The 15,915-nt window shown below is 52.1% G+C and overlaps 1 non-coding gene across 1 annotated transcript; it reads right to left on the reverse strand.

Moving 5' to 3' along the window:
- Positions 1-400: 400 nt before the first annotated feature.
- Positions 401-2,315, reverse strand: LOC116417865. Its single transcript, XR_004228100.1, has one exon. It is a non-coding gene; the product is annotated as a small subunit ribosomal RNA (ribosomal RNA).
- Positions 2,316-15,915: the final 13,600 nt, after the last annotated feature.

Raw genomic sequence — 15,915 nt, forward strand, 5'->3', positions numbered from 1 at the left:
TTTTCGTTCGATTCTCCCTGTTTATAATTTTATCTATCTCTCACACAAGTTTTTCTTTCACGTCTTTCGTACGCGTGTTTGCAATTGATTGTCCATCGCCCGTAACTAAACAGCTTAAAGAGATGCTCCAGCACGCGTCTGCCAGTACATCTCGATGCGACAATCCACGCGACGACGGTTACGGCCTGAAGGGCCGCCTGCCGGCGCTACTTATTTCTCGTGAGTGAGAAACAAAGATAAACAAAGCAGAGAAAGAGAAACCACCTTGCTGCACTTTTACGCAGCACAACTGCTCTCGGCAAAAAATACGCTTTCGAACAAAATTTACATGTATCTTAAAATAAAAATACATGTTTTTGTGTGTTTGTGTCAATACGTTGCGTGTTTCAAGCGCTAACGTTAATGATCCTTCCGCAGGTTCACCTACGGAAACCTTGTTACGACTTTTACTTCCTCTAAATGATCAAGTTTGGTCATCTTCCCGGCACAATCGGCAACGTAAAATTACATTGCCGCGCACCAGTCCGAAGACCTCACTAAATAATTCAATCGGTAGTAGCGACGGGCGGTGTGTACAAAGGGCAGGGACGTAATCAACGCGAGCTTATGAATCGCGCTTACTGGGAATTCCTCGTTCATGGGGAATAATTGCAAGCACCAATCCCTAGCACGAAGGAGGTTCAGCAGGTTACTCGGGCCTTTCGGTCAGGGAGGACACGCTGATTCCTTCAGTGTAGCGCGCGTGCGGCCCAGAACATCTAAGGGCATCACAGACTTGTTATTGCTCAATCTCGTGCGGCTAGACGCCGCCTGTCCCTCTAAGAAGATTTGTTTGTACGTCGGTAGTAAAAACCACCCGACCGAAGCCGGGTGCCTTCGAGATACCAGAAGGTACGCCTATTTAGCAGGCTAGAGTCTCTTTCGTTATCGGAATTAACCAGACAAATCGCTCCACCAACTAAGAACGGCCATGCACCACCACCCACCGAATCAAGAAAGAGCTATCAATCTGTCAATCCTTCCGGTGTCCGGGCCTGGTGAGGTTTCCCGCGTTGAGTCAAATTAAGCCGCAGGCTCCACTCCTGGTGGTGCCCTTCCGTCAATTCCTTTAAGTTTCAGCTTTGCAACCATACTTCCCCCGGAACCCAAAAGCTTTGGTTTCCCGGAAGCTGCCCGCCGAGTCATCGGAGGAACTTCGGCGGATCGGTAGCTGGCATCGTTTATGGTTAGAACTAGGGCGATATCTGATCGCCTTCGAACCTCTAACTTTCGTTCTTGATTAATGAAAACATTTTTGGCAAATGCTTTCGCTTCTGTCCGTCTTGCGACGATCCAAGAATTTCACCTCTAACGTCGCAATACGAATGCCCCCATCTGTCTCTATTAATCATTACCTCGGGGTTCCGAAAACCAACAAAATATAACCGAGGTCCTATTCCATTATTCCATGCACACAGTATTCAGGCGAACATAGCCTGCTTTGAGCACTCTAATTTGTTCAAAGTAAACGTACCGGCCCACCTCGACACTCGGTAAAGAGCACCGCGATGGGATATTAGCTGGACCGCCCTTACGGGCTAAGTCCACCGGTAGGACGTCCCACAATCATGTCAGTTAAACATCGCGAGCGATGAACCGACAGCGTGGCACACAGATTCAACTACGAGCTTTTTAACCACAACAACTTTAATATACGCTATTGGAGCTGGAATTACCGCGGCTGCTGGCACCAGACTTGCCCTCCAATGGATCCTCGTTAAAGGATTTAAAGTGTACTCATTCCGATTACGGGGCCTCGGATGAGTCCCGTATCGTTATTTTTCGTCACTACCTTCCCGTGCCGGGAGTGGGTAATTTGCGCGCCTGCTGCCTTCCTTGCATGTGGTAGCCGTTTCTCAGGCTCCCTCTCCGGAATCGAACCGTGATTCCCCGTTACCCGTTACAACCATGGTAGGCGCAGAACCTACCATCGACAGTTGATAAGGCAGACATTTGAAAGATGCGTCGCCGGTGCGAGACCGTGCGATCAGCACAAAGTTATTCAGAGTCACCAAGGTAAACGGTGGACGAGCGAACCCGCCACCGATTGGTTTTGATCTAATAAAAGCGTTCCTTCCATCTCTGGTCGGAACTCTGGGTTGCATGTATTAGCTCTAGAATTACCACAGTTATCCAAGTAAATGTGGGTACGATCTAAGGAACCATAACTGATTTAATGAGCCATTCGCGGTTTCACCTTAATTCGGCATGCACTGAGACATGCATGGCTTAATCTTTGAGACAAGCATATGACTACTGTCAGGATCAACCAGGGAGCTTCGCCGTAACAACGCAACAAAGTTGCGCGCACGAGAGCTCGTGTGTGACACGAGCGACTCACGCACGCGGTCGTGTCGAACGCCGATCAACGCTAAGGAAGACCGACGACACACTCCGTTTACGATCAAGTCGTCGAGCACACAAAGTATCGCGCGTGTAGACCAACCCGCACGAACGAGAGTCACACACGCGATACTTTGGGCACATTTTCGCATTCAAAATCACCTCGCAAGCACCTAAGCGCGCCCGAATCACGGTACGCTACGTCTGCCCGTAATGAATTAACGTAGCGAGACCGCGGGTATTATCGTTCAAGTGATGAGTGATGTGCGAGCGTCAATGAGTAATGTGCGAGCACGAATGAGTGATGTGCGAGCAAGAATCAGAGATGTGGGGGGTATACCGAAATCTCTGGGTTCACCCAACTGCCCTGGCAGAAATGTCAACCGCCCGGGGCTCTTCCGTTCGTAAGATGGTAGATAGGGACAAGTCCTGTTTTTGTTTTTACATGCAGTACCTGCCTTTCGGCTCACCCACATGGCCTTCTTGGCACACTTATTAATCAGCAGAAAACTCGCCAGTGCTCGCCACTCGGCCTTAATACATCCACACTCTTTATGCACACACACACTTTAAAACACCACCTCGCAGCTTGTCCCGGCGAGCCTCCACTGACTTTCGATGCGCCGTAGGACAACGGGCCGAGATACGCTCGGCCAACGCGACCGATGAATGCACGTTAACATACATGGCCTACCGAAGCCCAGTGACTTATGTGGGAAGTCAACCGGTCGCTCGGATGGGCGGCGGGATCCCATCCAATCCCTCATGACTCTGCAGGTCAATACCCGAGTTGTGCACTGCAACTCACACATCGAAAGATAAACTTTCTGCCCAGCATGCGGGCTAACCACCGCCACCACGAGTCCTTTACCCTGTCGGGACAGGATATGCTACCCTGCGGCTCCCCAACCCCGTGGTACTGATTTTATCCTCCCCAGTAGAGAGTTCACAAACGTTTCCGCCGGAGCGTACTAAGCATGCTACCACGTTCTAAACGTCCCACTCGTTTTTGGCATTGGCCAACCATACATGACGCCGGAGCGTTCCCAGGGCTAGAGTCCCAAGCAGCTAGTTAGAGCCCGACTAGCTTACAAGGGCCTGGGTATACTAGTTTCGATCTTCGCCAACCGGATGGTCCTTCAATCACTCGACTAGTTACAGCTCGGAACATTACTGATCCTTCCCCCTTCCTTTCGTGGGAGGTATACCGAGGCTACCGAAATCTCAGGGTTCACCCAACTGCCGAGATACGCTCGGCCAACGCATCGCGGAATAGCTTTGAGACCAATTAGACGGCAATGCCGAAACACTGCCAGCCAATTAGGCTCTCTACTAACCCGCGACTACCGATTCCTCCGCAGGTTGGTACGACCTTTGGAGACCCTCGGTTGGGGCCGGGACCCATCCAATCCCTAACGGTTTAAGCAGGCCGCTCTCCGAGTTGAGACCGCAACTCACACGTCGAGGCTGGCAGAGGGTTCCAGTCTCTGATGGTGCAGAGCACCCAAGGAGTCTTTCACCCAGTGCCAACCCCTAACCCCAAGCGATGTGGGCTTCCAACCACTGCCACCACGAATCCAAACCCAAGTGACCGGGCGAGGGAGGCAATTCTCCCCCAGCGGGCACCCCGGTCGCCCATGGTACCATTTTAACCCTGGTGAGGGTTCCAGTTGGGATCTTACCATCCCGCCTCTGGAAGGGCTGCTCGGGTCCGTGGGTTCGCCAAACCCAGAGATGCCTCTCTTGGTCCTCCAACGAGTCCGGCACAGTCTAGCCTCGATTAGAAGAGCAAGAGTGGGATCCCCCTGCGGGGAGCCGACCAGCGAGCAGCTGGCCAGCCGACACGCACACATTCATTCCCACACTCATTCTAACACACACTCCACACGCTCTCACACACGCAATTACCCTACCCCCCAACCCACAAGTTCCCTTACCTTACCCCTACCCTTTACCCCTTATACCTACCCTCTATACCCCTCACCCCCTCGCCGATTACCCTAATCCTAATCTAAGTTTCCTCATTCTCTCTCATTCTCTGCCATTCGGTCTACAGTAGAGAGAAACAACAAGTATCTCCCCCACCGGGCCTTTCACCCAGACGCATACAGCGACCTCATGCGCTCCCTCATTTAGTAACATGCATTCATACCTTTTCCCAAACACTACTACAGCCGCTTCTCCAGACTTACTGAGATACATTCTGGATCCCTCTGGTAAACCACAAACCCTATCCTTATAAACATACGGCTCTTGGAATAGGCATATCTCTATGCCGTCCTCAAGCACGTAGTTCGCAATATCGCACATCGCAGCGTAAGACTTTTGACAATTTACCTGCAAGATGCGCACATTTACACCCACATCTGTTCCATTCATTTGGGACTCAGCCATTCCTCACGAATCGAGAACGCAACAACTGCAGTTTCCAAGCATACATCGGGCAACGCGGCGATCTCGCCAAATGCTCCGAAGGAAGCTTCCTTGCTCTGCAATTGCTGCAGTCCTCCGCAGCCTTACACTCATTCATCCTGTGCCCACTCTTGCCACATTTGTAGCACAGAGGCTCACTCTTACATTCCCTGGCACGATGGTCGTAGCCCTGGCAGCGGAAACAGCACATCACCCTTTCATATGAACAGCATCTAAAGCTGTTCCATCCATCAAACTCTCTACCATCTTGCAACAGACTATCACGCCATGGCAGAGGTAACTCGACAATCACATTGCCGAGTCGCTGCCCATCCTCTCTCCTGACGATCTTCACACGCTTCGTGAATTCATTCACACTAACATGCTCACGCAAACTTTTCTCGTACATGCCCCTAAGGAGATGCTCATTCGTCATCTCATTCGGGACACTGTACACAATCACTCGAGGATCCATCACTTTGGGCTCCACAGCACGGAGTCCAGCCTCGACGAGACCGGCACACCGGGAGAGAGCCTTTCTCTCTCCATCGCTAGCCGTCTCCACCACGACCCCACCACCACGAGCAGGTCTGATGTTCCTCACCCTTACATTCACGTCCTCACTCGTGCTCTCAATCATTCTTCTTCGCACCTCGTCGCACGTGAGCTGCTCCTTTGCGCCACGCACAACAAGCGCGAAGCTGGGCTTAGGCCCCACATTCGCTCCCAAACCCCTACTACCAGGAACAGCCACAACCGCTGCTGGAGGTGCCCGTGACGCCGCCGCTACCCTCATCTTTACGACATTCCTCCCTTCATCCACTCTTCGGACAGTCTCACACACATTCGCTAACTCAGCCTTCATACACTTGTAAGCAGTAAGCTCACCACGCAACTTTGCATTCTCTAACATCAAGCGCTGCACCAGCCCTTCGTATTTCGAGGCATGGTCGAGCACACTACTGGCTTGCCACTTCGTTAACTTGTTGGCATCTGAGAGCAGATGCCCACGAAGTCCGTCAGTGACTGCACGCAGCTCGCCGACCATTACCTCCGAATCCTCAGCACTCTCATTCACACCCACACTCTTACCATCCACAGGCACCTCGGCGTCAACCACCTCGCGTTTGATGCGCTTAGGCGACTGCCGCAAATTCTCACACACCACAAAGAGCTCGCCCCTCGCCCCCTTGAACCTATCCTGGCCCACCGCATTCCTCTTTACCGTCCTCTTGCCGTTCGCACACTCTTCCATACCAACATCCATACTCTCCGTCTCTATAATCTTGCTCACGTCATTTGCACTCCTACTCACACTCACTTTCTTGCTTACACCCTGATTTCCATCCACACTACAGTTCACACTCTTATCAACCCTATCATTCCTATTATTATTCTCACTCGCACTCACATTTTCGCGCCTCTTCCTCTTCTCCTCGGCCTTGCGCTGCTTTCTCGCCGCCTTTGTCTCAACGAGCTCGAAATCCTTTGTGGGTTTCAGGCCCGATGGACTCCGGGAGCGTGAACGCTCTCGCAGGCTGTCAGCAGAGATTACGGAGGAGCGCGTGTCCTCACTATCTCCACCCCGCCCTTGGAATCCTTCCTCAGGAAGTCCTCCCTACTACCTCCTGCCCCCTTACTACGCGTCATTTTCCGAAGCTTTGTTTTAATCGAATCCATCTGTTTCGTACGTCCCCACCCCCAAGCAGACCCGGGGCACCCGCACCGAGCACCAACTCTACGACGGTGCCCAGCGCATAGCTCACCGTTTCCACCATAAGGAAGGGACTTCTCTATTCGGGACGAGACAACGGTCACTCGAAGCAGTGCGTCCTTACCTCGAGAAGGCAACGCAACCCTAACAAGCCGCCACAGCCAGCCGGGGGGTGGTGGGATCGCCACTCCTCTCCAGGAGCCATGCATCCCATAGCCGCCCACCTAAGCGTAGGATTGGGGGGTTTTATAGAGGACCCCACCTCGCGGACGAGCGGTTAAGCCAAACCCCCGCTCCCCAACCGCCAACGTACCAACGCCACGCCCTGCGAAGGTTGTTGAAGACGGTGCAAGGTATACGGGCCAAGCGACGGCGCTCATCGCTTGGGACTAGGATGTGTCAAGCCCGGTGGCTTCGGATCCGGGGCTCCGGTTCGCGTTCCCACACTTCTCAGGGTCTCCTTTCCGCTTTCGCGGATCGGTTCCTGAGAGTGGGGTCGGCTAGCCAAAGCACCGGATCCTCCACCACTTCCTGGGTTTGGATCACTTCACACGGCCCCCATGGGCGAGGGGTTGGGATCACGCCCGAACCAGCGCAACCTGACTAGTGTCAGGTCTACAGATTTCTCTTCCTGGTTTGACAGGACCAGGTGATCCTCTCTGCATGAGGCGGGGCCCATCTATGCCCCTGCTAGCTCTGCAGGCTAGCGCCCGAGCTGAGACCGCAGCTCACCCGTCGAGGCGTAAAACGGAGCCCGCGCCGAAGCACGTCACCGCCCATACCTCTCGCCCGCGTCTTGGGCTATCAACCAGCTGCCACCACGAGTCCAACACCATGGTCGGGCAGGGTCCCGATAAACCTATCGGAGCCCTGGGTCCCCCGACCCCCGTGGTACCATTTAGCCTCCTGGTTGGAGGTTCGAGATAAGTCTCTTCCGTCTTTGCAGATCCTGCACTCTGCCCGGCTCGATAGCACCGGTTAGCTGGGGCCGTGGGTTTGCTAGACCCAGGGGATGAGACCAGAGCCCCGCTTGCGGTTTCACATTCACTCACTCATTCGGTCTTTTTTTTCATTCATTCGACTGATCACACTTGCTCGCATACGATATGCACGCTCAATGAACGTGCACAGACACTCATACTGGCTTCTCGCACTGAGCACACCACTCACATCCATCCTTCCATTCGCGTCCTCGAGCACACCCATCTCATCCAGCCTCCTAAAACTCTCATACATATCACACGTAGTTAACACATGCATCCAATCCTCACGCGGGGCACCACACGGGCATATTCACACTTGCGACGTTGCAAACGTCGCAGCCGCGTCGATACGAGGAATCTCGTTCGATGCGGCCAAGCTCTGAGTGCGCGGAAGAAACAAGCGAGTTGGATTGTTGTTGTCAGTGCCAGCCTGACCTCGAGTTCGAGGAACGGGCCGTGTAACCGTCCACGTTAGCGCGAGAGTGAGCATCGTTGGCGCGAGAGTGAGCCTCGACGGCGCGCGCGCTGATTGGTCCTCCGCATGTCGCGAGCCAATCAGTGGGCGCCGATGTGCGACTCGCTATCCGCGCGGACTGCCAGCCAATCAGGCGCGAGGAAGATGCGCGGGCCCGACGAGCGCGAGTGGAGAGTGAACGCGAGAACGAGCGGGAAATCGGGGAGTTCTCTCACGACTGTCGACGGAGTACGTCGACGTGCGAGAGAAATACGTGGCCTCCTCTGTTGCGAGGAGAATCGGGAGAGTCTCCCGAGGTTGTGCGAGAGTGTGAGAGAGTCATAGGTGCAGCGCGTTGGCACGAGCAAGTGCCGACGACCGGACGAGCCAGCAACCATCCGTACGAGAGGAAGGAAGAAGGAGGAAGCTAGCCAGTCCGCCATCATTGTCCGGAGGACCAGAGCAACCAGCAGCCTTGGCGTGGGAGAGCCGAGGAAGCTAGTCCACGAGAGTCAGGGAGGCGCCGGCGGGAGCACCGACGGACGTCCACCAGGGAGAGAGCGAGTAAGAAAGTATTAGAGAGAGAGAGAGAGAGAGAGAGAGAGAGAGAGAGAGAGAGAGAGAGAGAGAGATCCGAGAGTGAGGCGAGTGTGGTGCGGGCACACTAGAGAGAGAGAACTCGAGAGACCAGGGTGTTGATGTGCAGTGCGGGCGCACACCAAGACGTCTTCTGCGCGAGGCGTCTGGCCAGCGCACGCGAGAGAGAGAGAGAGAGAGAGAGAGAGAGAGAGAGAGAGAACAGTGCGAGGAGACGCGTATGCGTGAGATAGAGACAGCGCAAGAGAAAACCCTATAGCTGCGCGGCTGCAGCAGGTCGGGCTTGCCACAAGCGGGAGGCATAGCCCGCGCGCGAGAGAGAAAGAGAGAGAGAGAGAGAGAGAGAGAGAGAGAGAGAGTCAGCCGTCAGCGGACTGGACCTGGGCCTGTGGCCAGCCGTCTGCTGCACGAGCGTGGCTGGTGTTTGAGCGTCCCAGCGTAAGCCCTGCGTGGCTAAACTGTGCGCGGGAGGCACTACAGCCACCGTATTGTAGGGAAGGGCTGGGCGAAATACATGTGCAATAAAACTTAACCATTGTGTGTGATCATTTTCCCCTCTCCCTAGCGTTCTCCCAAACGTGATGATCGCGGTCAAATCCTACGTTTAAAAAAATCCTAGTGCATGCGAGGCTCTAGGTGTTGCGCACCTGTGTTGGGAGGCACAGCGTCGCACACTTTCTCCCAATCTTTAGTCCATCCATCACCAACTTTCAAAGCACTCAGGGACTCATTCTTCCTTTTACGCGTGCACACACTAATCACCTTCCACACGTCATCCCTACTCTTATTTCCCACAAACTCCCTCCAATTTTTCTCTTTCGCTTCATTCATCATTTCTTTATACTCACTTACACTTGTCTTCCACTCAGTCCATTTTTCTCTCACATTCGCACCCTCGCTTCTTTTCTCCTTCTGATATTTCTTCTTTTTCTTCGCTACTTCCCGTTTTCCCTTTAACTCCTCATTCCACCATACTAATCCCTTCCTTATCAATCCTTTTTTAAGCCTAATCATGCATTCATTATTCGCTTGCTCCATCCATTCGTACAACATGTTTATTCTATCCTCCAGAGAGAGACTACGGAAATTTTCAATTCCACAGTCCTCCGCGGAGGACAGAACCATTCCCCCATACAAGCCCCAGTTACACATCCTTGCATTCCATCTTTTACACACATTATCATTCATTTCTGTCCGTCCATCCACCGCCCGCATTCTAATAAGAATCGGGTTGTGGTCGGAGATTCCCCATTCACTTTTTACCATCCAGTCACATTCATACTGCCCTCCCTTGAGGAGAGTGACATCGATGTCACTCTCTCCTCGGGCTCCACTAAATGTGAAGTCCTGGGAGGGCACATTCAAGACATCCACTCTCGCATTCATCACCCACTCTTCTAATATCTCACCTCTTTTCATACTATTCCACGCCCGACTCATGGCCTTGCTATGCCATAAGCCGGACGTGGCATTCGCATCCATACCAATTAACACACACTTTCCATTCATACATCTATTCAATCTACCCAAATACTCTACACATTCATTCATATCTCCACTCGGTCGACAATACAGCGATACAACATACATTTCACACACACTATTTTTAAACCATACACACACCGCATCATCAAACTTACACTCTTCTACTAGCATACACTCACACTCACTATCGGGAACAATTACACATGCTAATCCAGATACACTTTTAAACAGACGCATCCATGAGGGCAAGCCACACACACGATCATTCCGAACATACGACTCCTGTAGGAGACCCTATTGGATCCCCTCCCGGAGCAACGATTCATCCAAATCATACATCACACCACTCGATTTCTGGCAATTAACTGTACAACATTTACAACGGGACACACACTTACATTCGCATCATTATTATCTACATTTGTACTAGCCATTTACATGTTTTCTCAATGCATTCAGCCGCCACACAAGCTCAGGACACTCAGACCAGAAGGCTGAGTGATTCGCAGGTCTGCCCCTTCGCTTGCAGTTGACGCATACCTCGGGGCTCCGACACTCCCGGACCTGATGTCCCACCACACCACATCGGTAACACACTTTCCCATTCTTACAATCATTCACTCTATGATCAAACAACATACATCCATGACACCTCAACTCTTTCTCATACACTCTTACTTTATATGACATCCATCCAACATACAATCTTCCATTCTTCAACAATTTTTTCTTCCATTCATTCGGTAGCTCCACAATTACATTTTTCACTCTTGCGTCATTTCCCCTCTTTCCCTCCTCACAATTTTCACCTTCTCTTTCACATCTTCCGTCCTTGCTAAGCCATCCAAATTTTTGCGGGCCACTTCGTCAAGGAGGTTGGCGTCGGTCACCGACGAGGGGAGATCGGAGACGATCACCCTAGAGTCAAACCGTCTTGGTGTAGCAACACGCAAGCCGGCGTCTCCTAGGGGCACTTGGCCAGTCGCTGTCGATCCTCCTCCGTCGCCGCCTCCACCACCACTCTCCATCTTTCATTAATTTCATGCCCTCAACCTTAACATTCCTCTCTTCCCCAACACTCTCTATAATTCGTCTCTTTATTTCCATGCTTGTTAGCCTCTCCTTGTCCCCTTTACAATCAGAGCGTAACTCTTCTCCGGGACTGGGGCTGTTCTGCCTGCCCCGGGTTGAGCACGCTCCCTTGCATCATTTAGATTCATACTCCCACACACTCGCTCCATCACACTCCCACACATATTAATCATCTTCTCCTCGATATTATCAAACATCCCTTGAATCCTGTCATTCATTCCTGATTCTACCTTTTGTATTCTCTTGTCCATTTCCCACATCGTTCTATCCATTGCTTTCTCTTGTTCACTCCAGTCTCATCTCTAATCTTTCATTTTCTACACTCACCTTACCTATAATCTTTCATACCTCTCCATACACCTATGCAGACTGGCTGCCTCCGATTTAGGTAGTTTCCTACTCTTTACCAGGACCTTTCTCACCAATTCCCTTACATTTCCTAATTCCTTATCCAAGTTGTCGTAGTCCACATCCATCATTTCCTCTTCATTATCTTCATCCGTCTGCGTGTTTAACACTAGTCCTTTTGTTCCGTTACTGCTCATAGTTCTTCTACTGTTTTCTGCGTCTCTCCTCTTTCCTTTTCAGCGTTCTCTAATGCCCTCCTTTCTTCTTCTCTCTTCATCTTTCTCACCCTCTTTTCTTTCTTTGCCAACATTTCGTCCTGTACCCCTTCTTTTCCTCCTTTACATAGTACTTCTTTGGGTCATCCTTTCCATCACCCTCGTTTACTGCGTCCGGTTTCCTTTTCCCAAACTTCAACTCACCCAACTCCATTCTTTCAAGATTTATCACACATCCGTTTTAACATTCAGCGCCCCTCCTTCCTTCATCCACTTCTCTTTCTCTACTCCTGAGCCTTTACTCCTGTCTGAGTCCTTACCCGATGTCTCACCTGATTCCTTACCTGATTCTTTTCTTGTCCCTTCCTTAATCTCTCCTGTTCCACCCTCTTTCCCCAATCTTCTTTTTCCGGGCTACACTTCTCAGACGACGTCCAGGAGGGGCATGAGCCAGAGATCCCCCTGGCCGTCCTCAGAGCCAGAGCTTGAAGACGCACAGGTGTCACAATCCCTCTTCTTAAGCCCTGAGCGTGAGCGTTCCTCGGCAGGGTGTCTCCCGTGCCGGTTTCTGTCCTCACAGGGCTTGCTACTCTGCTACGCCTATCCTCAGCTCCACACCCATCTTGATCCTCTTCTTCCTTTCCTCCACCTTATCGCTAAATATTTCCGAGGCTTGGTTTTTAAAAGACATATATCTGGTTCTTACAGCTTCCCTTATTGGCCGGAGCCGTACGGGAAGCACGATACAAGCAGTCCACCGGGTTACGGCCCTACCCCGGTAAGGCAAGTACACCCCGTCAGCCCCACAAGCCAACGGGGGTTGGTGGGCTTGGGACTCCTCACCAGGACCATTCATCCCATAGCCACCCACCTGAGCGTAGGATTGGGGGGGTTTTATAGAGGACCCCACTCGCGGCCAGGCGATTCAGCCAAGCCCCCGCTCCCACACCGTCAACGTACCAACGCCACGCCCTGCGAAGGTTGTTGAAGACGGTGCAGGGTTTACGGGCCAAGCGCAGCTCATCGCTTGGGACTAGGAACCCCAGGTTGTCAGTGGTGGCTTCCGATCCGGCGCTTCGATTCTCGTTCCCGCGCTTCTCGGTCTCCTTTCCGCTTTCGCGGATCGGTTCCCTGAGAGTGGGGTCGGCTAACAAAGCACCGGATCCTCCCACCCTTCCTGGGTTTGGATCACTTTAGCGGGTGGGAGTTCGCTTGCGCAAACTCCTGAACTCAGGCCCCCTCGGCGCGACAAGCCGAGTGATCGTGAGGGGGCAGATGGGGACAGTGGGAATCTCGTTAATCCATTCATGCGCGTCACTGAATTAAATGACGAGGCGTTGGCTACTCCTGCGTCTACCGCATTACGTGGGACGGACTTTCAGTTTGATGGCAGGAACCGATTTGCCGGGTAACAGAGATGACTTGGTCCCAAGTCAGTATATTAACAGTCAATAATAAAATGTTAAAGTCAACGATAATAAAATTCTTAGTCAAAACAGCTGATATCAGAGTCTCAGCTGACTTTTGTCCACCATCAGCGCTTTTCCACTTTATTGTCCTTTTCCAGATTCATGGGAGTGTTGTCAAGGAGCCTGCTAGGCTCGGAAAAATTAGTGTTAACGAAGTCTCATGCCATTTTGTTTTGTAGCTGAGAAAGCGGACTTTTGGCCATCGCTCGCGCGATGCCCAGAAACCGCGTGGAGAATTATCCGCCCCAGTTCACACCTTTGCGTAGTGATTCCTGGCTTCGCCGCCGTGATGACAGAGGCAGGTTGTGCCCCGTCCACCACGACTTGCACCATCCGCGATCGGTTTCATTCGGGCGCCGCGGCACTCGATGCTCGGTGGCGGGACTCTCCCGCTTCTCCAACGTTTCAGGGTTTACGCAGCTCTGGGGTCACCCGCGGATTCGTCCGATCACTTTTGGGCTTTAGGTGGGAAGGTCTAACTTTCGCGTTCAATTTTGCGGGCGGATTGGCCTCCTTATTTCGAATAAATAGTTACGAGACAAGATTAGAATAGCACGTTTTTGTTCGGAGTCAGTCATCCATGTGAAGGCGTTGATTGACGATCTCTGGCAGGCTACGCAGCGCTATTAGTGAGATCGTAAACAATCACCTCTTATGATTCGAGTTTCGAGAGGGCTTTCCGCGTTCGCTGGAACTGCACCTCTCGGCGGTCCCCAGTGGAATGGCCTCCTCGGCGTTCGAATGCAGATGTCGCCGAAGCGTGCTGAGAATTTGGCGATATTTGCCAATTTTTCTCAGTACGGCCCTCATCCAGATAGGTTCTGTGCTCGTAGCGGACCCAGTTACGTCGATTACGTGCCCTTCCCTCATTCGTTTTCGACGAGATCGGGTTTTAAACCTCTGGCCTCGGACCGTTATCTGCGGCTCGTCCATAACCTGATGGTTTTGGCTAGACGAGCCTTGGGAGGTCTTTGATTTCGATATGCCGGCTTATTCGGCTTATCCTTAGTATACCGGCATCTGCCAAATATATGACCAGGGTCTCGCTACTGCCTTGGCGCACTTTCGGCAAGAGCTATCCAACGTCCATCTATGATCTTCATTAGTGCTCGCGTCGGGTACGTGTTTGTTCGTAAGCTTGATAGCATCGATGTACCTTGACGCGGGCAGAAGATCATAGCGCTGCGGCTCATGAGTTATAACGGGATCTTGTACTATCCTCGGCCTAGCCTTGCCATTTTTGCTCCAGCCCATTTCTGGGCATAGCTCAGGCAGAAGCTGATACTTATAAGTATCTGGCTCAGCGGTTGTTAATTGGCCAGTGTAGTCTTAGAGCATCGGCGTAAAGATTTTTAGCCGATCGTCGGCTGCGTTCGAGTTCATGGCCGCGCGTGTGACCGGATCGTGGGATTGACGGGCTCTCAAGCCGTTCGAAGGCGGGTATCAGCACCATCTTCTCCGCTTCAAAGGGCACCAATCCACCCTGCTTCCTCGGCGTGTAGAAAACTGCTACTTACCGATTCTGGCGGGTGGAGGATCTCCTTGATTCTCGTTCTTATGATCCGGTCGATAGTCTTTAAGACTGCCTTCGCCGGAGACGTGTTATCAACCATAGGTGTACCTCGGAAGATATACATCGTAGAAGGTCCACCTTTTGCATGAGCTTCAGCGGCAGTCTTTGGACGCGGGATATGACTTCCTGAACGCGTCAGATTCGAAACCTTCGAGCAGCCCTTCCAGGAGACCTTTGCCCGAGGTACTTGAACGTCTCACTGGGTGAAGATGCTCGGAACAGCATTAACGTTCACCTCGAGGCCCTGGGTTTTGGTGTACCAGATCTTCCTGTGGGGACTCTGCAGCTATACGCTGACACTGAAAGACTCATATCGGAATCGGCCCAGATAATCCGCCACCATCCGTAGCTGCCTTCCCGCCTCAGGGGAATGTATTCGCAAAACATACTATGTCGTCTGCGAAAGCCGCGCACGAGAGATTCATGCCTTCGATTTCCCTCCACTTGTCTCTTGCAATCGTTCTAATAGAGGTTCGAGAACCAGATTGAAATGAAGGTGACAGGGGATCCCCTGTGACTCCTCTTTATTCCAATCTTTACGTCCCCGCTCCTCGTTCGGATTGCGCCTGGGGCTGATCACTTGATACATGCTCGAGATATAGGCGGCCTGGTTCCGGGGATTCCTTTTTCTCCAAACACTCTTGGATCACGGCATGCGGGACAGTGTCGAATTCAGATGCTTTCGAAACATCAAGATAATGTGTACCGCCCGCTTCTTTGCACGTTCGATACGGCATCATCCAACAACTGTATGTTGCTGAAACAATATTTTCCTCAGTGAGATCCTTTCTGCCGATCCGCACTGCTTAATGATGGCCCTCACTCGCTGGTCAAGCAAGCCTGAGTAGACTCGACCTAACCATTAGGCTGATCGTAATGTACCGCCAGTTCTTAACGTCAGCAGGATCTTTGTCTGGCTTCGGCAGAAGGTTGTTCTGTTCTCTCTCCATGCCTTTGGGTAGTAACCCGCTAGCAGGATCGAGTTGAACAGCTTGGAAGGGCTATGCTGACTCCTCTTCCTCTCAGGTCGTATTCGTTACCCCGTCAGAATGCTGCCGAGTCGTTTTGATTCGCCTGATTCTGCCCATTATCTCTTGAGGAGTGATCCAGTTGAAGATCCTCGATACGGGTATCAGGTCCTCAGTGCGCCTTGGCGCTTCGATATTAGGTCGACCCTCCCCACAGCTCGTT

Source organism: Nasonia vitripennis, chromosome 5 (genome assembly GCF_009193385.2).
Source record: "Nasonia vitripennis strain AsymCx chromosome 5, Nvit_psr_1.1, whole genome shotgun sequence".
In the NCBI taxonomy this organism is placed as follows: Eukaryota; Metazoa; Arthropoda; class Insecta; order Hymenoptera; family Pteromalidae; genus Nasonia; species Nasonia vitripennis.